The sequence below is a fragment of the Cornus florida genome, unplaced genomic scaffold, assembly GCF_030987335.1.
Source record: "Cornus florida cultivar Cherokee Brave unplaced genomic scaffold, ASM3098733v1 CherokeeBrave_3.0.0_Hap2_Chr07, whole genome shotgun sequence".
NCBI classification, from domain to species: Eukaryota; Viridiplantae; Streptophyta; class Magnoliopsida; order Cornales; family Cornaceae; genus Cornus; species Cornus florida.
The window spans coordinates 44,924,043-44,935,912 of NW_026775577.1; the positions used below are offsets into that span (position 1 = coordinate 44,924,043).

Consider the following 11,870-nt stretch of genomic DNA (forward strand, 5'->3'; position numbering starts at 1 on the left):
ATTTGCCACTCAATATCAGCCACAAAACAGTTTTCTGCAATATTGCTGTTCTTAGGGCCAGAAATGTAATTCTGCAGCAGCACAACTCAGTTCATGCTTCTCCCATTCATATATTATCAATTTAAATATGCTCAGATGAAAGTCACAGCAATATCTTGGTGATATTAGACTCACAGTACACATAGCATGCTGGTAAACATTAGTAAACCCTAACTAATGAGGTATACTATACCAAAAATTGAAATGGTCATTTTCTTGATCTTGTCTCCACTTAAGTAGCTTTAAATCACCAAATTAAACATGCTCAGAAGATAGACAATCAATGTATAGCTCAAGTCTAACAAGTTAAGCTCAGATTTAAAGTACTTAAACTAGAAAATCAATTCATACTAGAGGTTTGAGATATGAAAATTGATACCAGCCTCAATGTGTTGTTTTAGGCACCTTCTGCAGTTGTAAATCAGCTAGATATACATGCTCAAACCTTGTTCTAGCTCCAGAAGTGAATACAGCAGCATTGGTCCTCCTCAGCCTCCCTTTTCACCAGAAAATCAGCACCAAAGAACCTTCATGATCTTCAACAATTTTGTGCTCTCTTTTAGTGGAATTTTGAGATCCATTGTAGCTCAAATCATCAAGCAAACTTTTGTAAAACCTTCTTCATTTTTCAGCCCTCGAGCAGCTCATTGTAAACATCCTGAAAGCAATTGTAAAGTTTTTGACTTATCTATAGTATAATGACTTTTCAACTGTGGGGCCCACCTGAGTTATAAGGGTCATTACAGACCCATTTAATTCCAATTTGCTTTCTCTCTCGGGCAGCTAAAATCTCTCTCTCGCTGCTTCTGTTTTTTTTTCTTTTCTTTTTTCTTTTTCAACTTCAATCCTTGATTTATCTCTCAATTCTTGGCGGATTTAGGTGCCGTTTGAGGCAAAACGACGAGCACGACGAGCTCTACGTGCTAGTACCAGAAATTCCAGCTTTTGGTCATCTTTGGGAGCTCGAATTTAAGGACCCAATTTCAAGGGTTTTGTTCAATTTAGAGGTAGGGGCTCTTAATCCATGTTTTTCTTGCTCCATTGTGAATTATATCTCTTTTGTTGTGACAAGCATGTTTAATTTGGAAGTTAATTGTTTCAATGATTATATAAATGATGTTTAGGAAAATTCATGATTATGAATATGAGTAGAAAAACATGCTTAGAGGTTGTCTTGTTGTGTTTAATGTTTTGATAATTCATTTGGAGATGTTGAACATGATGTATGCTTAATTTTGTGGTGTAAAATTTTGTGTTGTCTTGTTGTGTTTAATGTATTGATAATTCATTTAGAGATGTTAAATATGATGTATGCTTAATTATGTGGTGTAAAATTCTAAATGCCATAATATTGAAAGCATGGGATATATATACATGTACATACCATTGGGTTTGCATGAAATGGGAGAATTTGCTTGAAACAAAAAAGGAAATTTTGGAAAAAGAGTTTTTACGAAATGGTTTTATGAAAACCCGGTCGCCGCGAGGGTACCAAAGGGCCGGAGTGTTAATATAGCCTAGAGGGGACTAGGGAGTCGTCCTAGCGTGGTTGAGCTAGCTGGGCCCCATAATGACGCCGCGGGGTTACCAAGGGTCAGGGACACTAGCCAATCCTCCTCTCGTGTCGCTGCGGGGTCACCAAAGGGCGGGTTATATTAACAGTTTGAAAGAGATGGATTTTAAATGTGAAAACGGGGAGCGACATCGGCATGCATTCGCATTTCATGGCATTGCATTGTTTGTACTTGAGTTTGATTGGAATGTTGTATTATCCCGATATTGTATGATCCCCATTCCTATTGATCTATTCTTTATATTGATTCACAAGGACACAAGATGCGTGTCTTAAGTGCTACCTACTGAGCTTTATGCTCACCTTATTATTTAATAATTTTTTTCAGGAAACGGGAAAGAAGTGGCGGATGACTTTCCACCACAGGCCTAATTTGGATTAGAAGACTTCTTTTTGCTATTTTTGTATTAAGTCCCATATTTTTGTAAAATCTTAGTTTGTTATATTTGGTATAGAGATTCGTGAAACTCTTGTTATTGTAACTATATTTTGGGACTGTAATTATGATAATTTGGATTAAACGATATGAAGATGTTCCACTATGAGATGAGTCACATTGAGGTATAATGAACGGATGGATGGGATGTTGGAGTATATTAATTTTATTATGTGTTGGGACAGGTTGGAGGTGTTTTGAAAGGCCAGGAAGGGCCATTGCGTTTTTATTTTTATTTTTTATTTAAGCAGGTGGTTGTAGTCCCCTTTTTAGGGGAGGTCATGTCGAATTTTTTTTAAATTTTGGCATCAGTTAGGGTCGTTACAGCAATGCTGCTAGAAACTCGTGAATGGATATAATCAACGTTGTCAGCATCATTGTAAACATCCTGAAAGCAGAGCCTCGTGAATGAATACAATCAATATGCTAGATGCTCAGTACATTTTGCAACTAACTCACTGCATCAATATCAAAAGACGTGAGGCCAATCAACCGGCAAAATGCCTGAAGAGGATTAGTCAAGAACATATGGTAAAACTGACTTCCATTTTGTTTTGGTTCAGTGCACGTTGGTCTCTTGAATGCTGGCCTCAAAGGGGAAAGAAGTAGCGCGGCTATTTCCCCCCTTTCTTCACCATGTAGAACCTGAAAAGCGATTCCAAAGAGAGAAGATTCCTCATTTCTCAAGGTAAATGTCACAGAAAAACCAACTTTCAAAATGGTACTTACTCACCTTCCAAAATAGAAGGGAAAAAAATATATATATTTATAGTTCTAGGTGATGTTCTCCAAGTAAACCTGCAATATATCCTAGAACATTAGTGGCATTGCAACTCACTCTTCCTTGAATTGATCTGAGATACCTCATTTGGGAAAGGTACACTACATTTATACTCGGTATGAAGAAAAATTTTGGTAGAACATGAAAAACCCCTTTAACAACTTTTAAAATGTAGAAAATAAAAAGATTCTAAGATCTTAATTTTTTTTTTTTCGTGAATTATGAGACCTCAGTCAGTATTAACATTATAACTGAAATTAAGCGGAAAAGAAAAAAGGTGTTTTTGCAATGTAACACAATGTCCGAGTGGATTCTATAATATTCTCATTATACTTGAGAGACATTTACAAGAGTAAGTTAATACACGCCACCTCCAGACTTAATACAACAAAGCATTACTAGTTTCCAAACAGGAATAAGCCGGCAAACAAAGCCAGCCGACCAGGAACTTGCGTGATTCCTACCCTACTTTCCTTTTTATATATTAAGTAAAATCACTCGCTTCCTTTTCTTATATCATCACTGTCTAAAAACGGACGCCTCCAGGGATCGTTCTTTCCCTTTTCTTATATCATCAATTAATAATGTATAACATCATTCAACTCAAACAAATCAATACTTCTACAACTAATAAGGCTGGTGGTCACCTAGAGCTTATTGTTCACGAATGGAACTCTCATCCTATTTATAGGCATACAATAACTCTTTCAAACTCTCCACATAAATATTGTCAATATTTACAACACAACAACATTCTATATTATTTTAGAATATTCTCTGTTCCCTGCAATATCTATCACTCTCCAACATTTTAGTATCGTCTAACTTTCTCTCTCTACAATTCTCCATAATCTCCACATAATTTTGGAAGACTCTAAAACAACAACGGTAGGACACAACCTTCCAGTAAAATAGGAAGGTGGAAACATCAAACTCATATTAGAGGAGAAGAACAGAGATTTTCTTAAAATTTAGAAATTTGAGTTGTTCGGAGATTTCATGGTGTGCTTCACATAATTTATGTTGCTTGAATTTGCTATGCAGTTGACTAAATATCCAGGAATAAGAAAAGAAATAGAGAGCTGATGGATTTAGTAAACATATAGTACTATACTTATAAATATGTATTTATTTAATTTTGTTAAAATTTGAGAAATTGGACGGGTTGGCCAATTCATGGAATATTGAAGGCTTATAATAGTAAAATATATACTAATTAAATTAAAAAAAATTCAAAATATGAAGCGGTGTACTAGTGTCAATTTAATTAGTGTATTCATTACAAAGGACTTTGAGGCCGAGTGATATCTCCTCTATTTTTTAAAGTAGATAATGAGAGATCGACTACAAAGTGAATGCGTAAGTAGTGTGTGTCCGTTTCACTTTTTTCCACTGCGCAAGAATCGATGAAGAAGAAGAAGATGGTGTTGAGCGACGTACGCCTTGAAGATGTAGTTGAGATCAATCCCAATTGGAGAGTCCATTCGATTGCTTGATGGAAGTTTGCAGAATTGCCAGGGACAAATATGACACAGAAAACCATCGCCTCTCTCTGCTTCTCCCATGGCCAGTCAAGAAACAGAGATCACCATCTCTCAAGAAGCCCATGAATCATCATCAGATTCAGACACCCACCAATCATTTTTCAACTCCCAAGGAGCCCATCAAGAAACTGCCCCTCCGATCACCCATGAAGAAACAGGGCAAGAAACCCATCATCAATAATCTGTTTCTTGAAACTTTGGCCACTGATCATCAAAACTTGATCATCAATGGTGAGAAGAAGAAGACCAACAAGTATAATGGACATGCCTATATGGATGAGGAATAGAATCGGCAAGATTGGCGGTTCTAAAATCCAGCTGCTGATACAGAAGACCTTGTTTGCTACTGATCTTAGCATTGATCACAAACGTTTGTCCATGCCGGTGAACGATGTGAGAAGCCAATTTCTGACCGATGATGAAAAGGCACGGTTGAAGATGAAAGAAGGAAAGAAACGGGTGGGAATAGACGCTTTACTGATTGATCCGGGATTGAATGAATTTAGGACACAGATTAAAATGTGGGATATGAGTAGCCCAGTGTATGCCTTGGAAATTCATTGCCAAAGCCAATCAGTTTGTTGAAGATGACATTCTTCAAGTTTGGTCATTCTGAACGCCCGAATTGCAACTTTGCTTTGCACTTGTTCAACTCCCAACTCAGGTAGAGGATGCTGCCAATTAAAGAGATGGCTTCTCATCTTCAACAATAGGATTAATGTAATTCAAATTAATGATTTTTTTCTGCATATATATATTTTTTCCACAAAATATTTGTATTGTTCCTAACTTCTGCAACTTCAATTGAATATAAAATAGCAATGTTATGAAGCTAACAATGAAAAAAACAATTAACACACCTTGTTCCTCTTCAATTGCTTGATCTTTGATGTCATGATCTCCTCTGTTGTTAGGAAGGTTTTAGTTTTCACCTGGCATCAAAAACTTGACTGCTGTATTAGCAGACTCATTCAACATAGCAAACCAGATTTGGTAAACAAGAAAAGCCAAAAGATCAAACAAGTAGAAAACCCATTTGAATTTGTAGTCTTGGTCCTCTCCTCAGTACCCTCATCCTCACCAATATTGCAACTCGATCAAAACCATTACAGTCCAATATAAGCAGTGTGGAGTGAATCAAATTAACAACAGATAGATTGACTATAGTATACCAACAAGAGCAAGATATATAATTAGGGTTTCAAAGCCCACTGACACCTGCAGAGAGAGACTCCTCTAGTTGGAATTTTATCAAACAATTACCATGCTACTTGTTGGGATTTATATACCCTGGCATAGCAAATTCCTGTTTGGATTAAAGTGACATATGTTCCTAACGTTTTTGAAATATTTATGTTTTTGTACAATTGGTGAATTCAATGTATTATGTTTGGATTCATTATAGAATTGATAGTGTCCATTTGATTACAAGAGATATTTATATATATGTATGTGAAGGCAATCAATGCATGATATATAAATAGTAATTATAAATGGTTCATAGTCGGTAATTATGGATGGACTCATAATTAATTAAGATTTGAATTGGGATATATCGCGAGAGCCATCGTATGCAATTACTCCCTATCACCATCATGGCATTTGACTCTTAAGTATGAGAAAAATATAGACTTTTTTATTAATTAATAATTACTTTGATTTGTTCGGCGGATTCTTCGGGATCCTTAGACCGACACTTTGGGTAGTTATGTAATTAATAGTTAGAGGGTTATATTTTCAATATTTGCATCATTTCTACTTGTATTTATTTCGAATTTACTTTAAATTATAATAAATCATTTTAGACAAAATGATTTATTATATATTTATTTATTTAAATTATTATTTTTGTCAAACAAATATTTTATTGTGATCGAGCCAGAAATAATCAAAAATATCAAAATAAATATATTATATGATCACTCGGTGTTCTTCAGCTTGAATTTGAGAGACAGACTGAGAGAGAGAGCGCTTTTGTTCTTCGTAGCTTTAACGGCTAGTTTTTTTAATTTTCAGTTCATTTGTTTTGTGGGTTGTTTGGGCCTCGTTGTTCTGGGTTTTTGTTGGTAGCAGCTTGTTTGGCCATTGAACCTGTTTGGCCCTTTGAGCCTGCTTTCTTTTGGGCAGTTTGTTTCCTATTTAACCTTCTAATGTGCAAGCTGATGGACCAAGGAAAAGGTCTGTTCATTTCTTGCTAATAAAATATATGTATATATATGTATATAAATATATAGATACACTTTTATTTATTTGGAATTTTACTTTTATAATTTCACAGATTTGATTAAAATAGGTTGAGGAAACTAGAAAAATAGAATAACTACTAGTATTTAATACCAGGCTGTTATAAAATTCCATCATTCTCTTAATTGTAGGAAATAGTGAATTAGCATTGGTCGGTACTATTTTCTTGAAACCCCGGGATACTCTATACTTTTACTCTTGTTGCAAAGGTAAAAGTTTTGATTATATGGTAACTTTATTGAGTTTGGTGGATTTTAGTGGGTGTATGTAGAGACATCGTTTTATTGAGTAAAGGTTTTAAATAAATTAGACCAATACTTTTTTTTCTTTTTTTCTTTTTTTTTTTTAACACTTAAGTTACACAAAGTTAAGTTTACTTGTGATTTTACAATTTTACCCTTAAGTTATTCTGATATTTTTTTATTAAAAAATAACATCAACCTAAGGGTTCGTTTGGTTAGCATGAAGTAGATAGAAAGGAAAAAGAAACAGAAAATTTTTAAATTTGTTAGGAGTTTGGTTAGCGTAAAAGAGAAATTTTTTAGGAAGTAAATTTCTCGCAACCCTTTAATTTTCCTCAAAATGTTTCTCGCAGGAAAATTTTACTTTCCCGTAAAAGTGGTGCCTTCATATCTTAGTTTCCTATTATGCCCATGCCACTTTCTCCACAAACGTCATTAATAGGTAAGTTCCCTTCTATTGTAAATTGCTTATATAATAATGTAATACTATTTTAATTGTATATAGTTTTATATGTGCATACAAAATTAAATTTTATTTTATTTTTTTCTTTTCATAATTGATAATGATTTAGAGTGATAAACAAAGGGGAAGCGCATATTAACTTAAAACTTGAATATAAATAAATAAATAGAATATAAGAAATGACTGAAATTACTGATAAATAATGAAATTTCAAATTACAAAATGACTTTAAACTGGAAATTAACTTACAGAATTACAGGTAATATTATGAGGTATACAGAATATTGATGATGTATTACACTCATAAAAGATAAATAAAAGATAACTGAATATTACAATTGGAAAATACAAGAGAAGCCTGAATTCACTCTTGAATGAAGTCTGAAAGAGAACTGGTTCGAAGCCTGCTAGAGAAATGAGTGGGTTTCTGTATTTATAGCCTAACTTCTGCACTGTTGGAGACATTTTCCCAGCATTTGCGGCGTAATTTCGGGCTTTAAAAGATGCTTCTGACTTTTCTGACTGAATTTGACTGCAGATGAATAGTGGATTACTGTTCCTGTCTTTTTGCACCAACAGCGACAGCACTGTAGATTAATAGTGTTCTGTCGGGTGACTGTAGAAATAGTAACTCTGCTGACAGTTCCTGTAGAAATAGTAACTTTGACATGTACTGTAGCAAATAGTGATTTTGACTTGGATAGCCCAGGTTAAGCAAATGGATCCTGGCTATCTTGGAACAAAGAATCATCATGCGGATTCCTTGGGTGACTTGATTTAGCAGCTGAGGATGCATCATCGGCCTCTTCATTATCCTGAGAGAGGTTTTGGATGCGATCTAAAATGGATGCTGTCATTTCTTTTAGTTCTGCAATTTCTGACTTAGGAGGTCTTCTGGATCGGGTTGTGTTCTTAGAAGAGGTCTGTTCTGGTTTGCTTTGTTTGAGAGTTTGGGGATATGTCTTGGAAATTCATCTTCAACATAACCCATGATTCTGTCAATCTTGAAAGTGTCCCACCATTTGACATAAAGGCGTCGAATGGCTATATTGTTTTGGATATCATATTGCCATTTAAATATCCAGGGGACCTTGTATTTGCAAGAGAACAGGAGGAGAATTGGAAATTGAGAATTGTGTTTGTTAACTTTGTAAACGGTATAAAAATAGTTTACTTGGTCTGCAAGGGTAAGGGGCAGGATTTCTAGAATGGCACCATGTAGTGACCACCATTTGAGAAACCAGGTTGGGATCTGACTTTTGAACTTGTTATCAAAATTGATAAACAAAGAATGAGTAAATGACTCATTTTGGTGTAACAATATTGTTGACCAGGCTGGCATGTAGTCATAGTAACTAAAATGAATTTCATGACCAGACAGAGGTTGGAGCAAAGAAGGGTGAACACCCCATTCTTCCATGGAAATGATCTTCTGGATGTATAGGGAGTGATAGATGACTTTGGTTGAATCATTGCGACTTGGGATTGACTTGATGGTTATAGATTCAATATGATAGAGAATATCTCTGTAGAAGCCAAGTGTTTTCTGGGGATGACTTTGGCAAAAATGGAGGGTACCAGGAAAATATGATCACATTAAAGTAATGGGATCCTTTATGTGATTAAGGTGTGGCTCAATATAAAAAAGAGGGACATGGGGTTTTTCAAAATAATCACTGGATGTCCTTTTTGGAATTGGTTTTGTGTTTTGGTTAACTGGAGTTTTACCTTGGACCTGGAATGGGTCTAGAGAAGGATTGACTAGGGCTGATTTAAAAGTGGACGTTTGTGTAAGTGGTTGGAACCTATTAACTACTGCAAGGGCAGAGGATGACTGGGTTTGGGTTATTGGAGGACCACGGGGGCTCTTAGACAGATATCAAATGGTTCAATTACTTGTTTCCCTTGGGGGGCTGCCGGGGAGGAGGTTGCCTGTTTGCCATTCTGTAGGAATTCTCGGGTAAGAAAATCTGGAATGGAATTGTTACTTCCTTTGATATATTCTATTTCAAAATAAAAAATACTTAAAATAGCTTGCCAGCGGGCAAAAATCTGTTTATAAGCAATATTTTCAACATCTTTTTCTAAAACATATTTTGCACTTTGACAATCAACTCTAACTAAAAACTTTTGATTTAAAATATCATCTTGAAATTTACTAATACATAAAACAAAAGATAAAATTTCTTTCTTAATAGTACTGTAGTTACTTTGTGCATTAGTCCAAACACCAGAATGGAAATGAACTAATTGTTCAGGAGCATCTGGACTGACTCTTTGCTTGAGGATGCCACCATAGCCAATATTTGAGGCATCAGTTTCAATGACTTTAAAAGAATTAGAAGTTGGAATGCCAAGACATGGCAAAGACTTGACATATTGTTTTATGGATTTGACTATATTAGTGTGAATGGAAGTCCATGGAGGAGGATTACTCTGAAGGCAATCAAATAGAGGTTTACATTGTTTCCTGAGATCTTTGTAGAAATCAGCAATATAATTGAGAGATCCTAAGAACCTTTGTAACTTGGATTTATCAAGAATTTTGTCAAGAAATTTATCAGCAAACTGTAGTGATCAATCAATAGGACGAATTTGTCCTTGATAAAAATCATAACCAAGAAACCTAATCTTTACCTGGACTAGCTTGATTTTTTGAGCAGAAACTACCAGTCCATTTTTCTGGATGGTAGATAGAAACGATTTCAAATGTTTCCAGTGCTTATCAAGTGATTTTGGAAAAAATAAGGATGTCATCAATATAGACAATTGAAAAATGACTGTAAGAATTAAAAATAACATTCATGATATTTTGGAATTCACTTGGGGCATTTTTTTTATCCAAATAGCATGACTTTCCACTCATAATGACCAAATGGAATGGTGAAGGCAGTTTTATATCTATCTTTTTTCTTTAGATGGATCTGCCAAAAATCTGACTTCAGATCAAACTTAGAAAAGACTACTACTTGACTTAATCTATTAATGAGGTCTTTCTTTTTAGGAATAGGATATATAATCCATTTTAAGACCTTGTTAAGGGGTTTGTAATTTATGACCAGTCGAGGAACACCTCTTTCTAGTTAAGAGTTTTTCTGAACATAAAAGCTGGACACGACCATAGTGATTTACTTTTCCTAATGATTTTCTTATGAAGAAGATTTGCAATTTCTTGTTTGCAGAATTCCATAATTTCTAGACTCATTTGAATTGGTCTTGCTTTAGTGGGAATGTGTTTATCTTTAAACCCTTTAATATAAGGTAGTTTTACTGAATGCTTTTTCCAATGCCAAAAGGCGGTTGGAATGTTGGAACAAACCTTGTCTTGGATTTCTTTCTCAAAATTTTTAATTTTTTGTTGGAGAATTGGGTGTGATAATCGAGAATCAATTATTTTATAATTGACTTCTTCTTTTAGAAATTGTAATTGTTGGGTTTTAGTGTAAAGTAAATTGATGGATTTAGAAACAGAGGATTCAATAACTGATTTTAATTCTTTTCTAGAAGGGTGACTTAGAAATTAAAACTGGACCTCTTGTCCCAAAGGTTGAGTAACAAGTCCTTCATTATCAGTGGTAAATGGATATAGGAGGTAAATAAATGGGACTCCTAAAATTAATTTGTGAGTCGTGTTTTTAACTAGGACAAACGATGTCTTAAAGCACACATTATTTTGACAAATATGAGCTTTGGACAGTTTATATTTGATATCCATTTTACTTCCATTTGCAAAACTTAATTGTTCAGTATTTTTTTCATAGTACCTAATTAGTATTAGACCTTCCTAAATGCAATTAAGATCAACACCTATATCAATCAAATCAATGACTTCTAGTCTGAAATCTTTGTTGATGATAAGGGTAGCATACCATTTTTGAAATGATATTTTATTTTGTGTTTGGAGATTGTGGGAAGGAGTCGATTGGGCCGAGTGATCAGATCATTCATCTTCAGACAAAGAGCTTTTCTCTTTAAAGGAGAAAGCAAGATTTTTTTTAGAGATTTGTATTTATTTCTTTGATGTCATTCTTTATTACTTGATTTTCTAACTTAAGATTTTTAATTTCAATTTTTATTATATTATTCTCTGTTTGCAGGTCTTGGATTGTTACCTCTCTTGGTTGTTTATTAAATCTTTCAAGAGTTTTATGGAGGCTAAAATTTGGTTTAGTAGCTTTGGGAGCTTCAACTTCTTTGTTTTCTAGCAATATCTTAAGTTTTTTTAAGATAAGAGGATTTTAACTCAAGGTCTTCTACTTTACTTATTAGATCAATAAGAAGATGTTCTTGTTCTTCAGTTTTAGTGAGAACATTTACTGACTTAAGATTGCAACAGCTATCCTTACAACCTATTGTAATGTCAAGAGAGCTGGAAGAAGCATCAGAGGACTGGGAGGATGAACTAGCATCTAAGTTACTGTCAATATCAGTATCTCTTAATTGTAGGATTTGGTAAAGTGATTCTTTACTTTCGTCAGAAATTTGTAGCTGGTTTATTTTCTTTTTAACATAACAATCTTTTGCAAAATGGCCGACTTTACCGCATTT

General features: G+C 34.4%; 1 long non-coding RNA gene across 1 annotated transcript; it reads left to right on the forward strand.

Moving 5' to 3' along the window:
• Positions 1–770: 770 nt before the first annotated feature.
• On the forward strand, positions 771–2,136 carry LOC132267657 (uncharacterized). Its single transcript, XR_009469040.1, has 2 exons — positions 771–1,046; positions 1,941–2,136. It is a non-coding gene; the product is annotated as an uncharacterized LOC132267657 (long non-coding RNA).
• Positions 2,137–11,870: the final 9,734 nt, after the last annotated feature.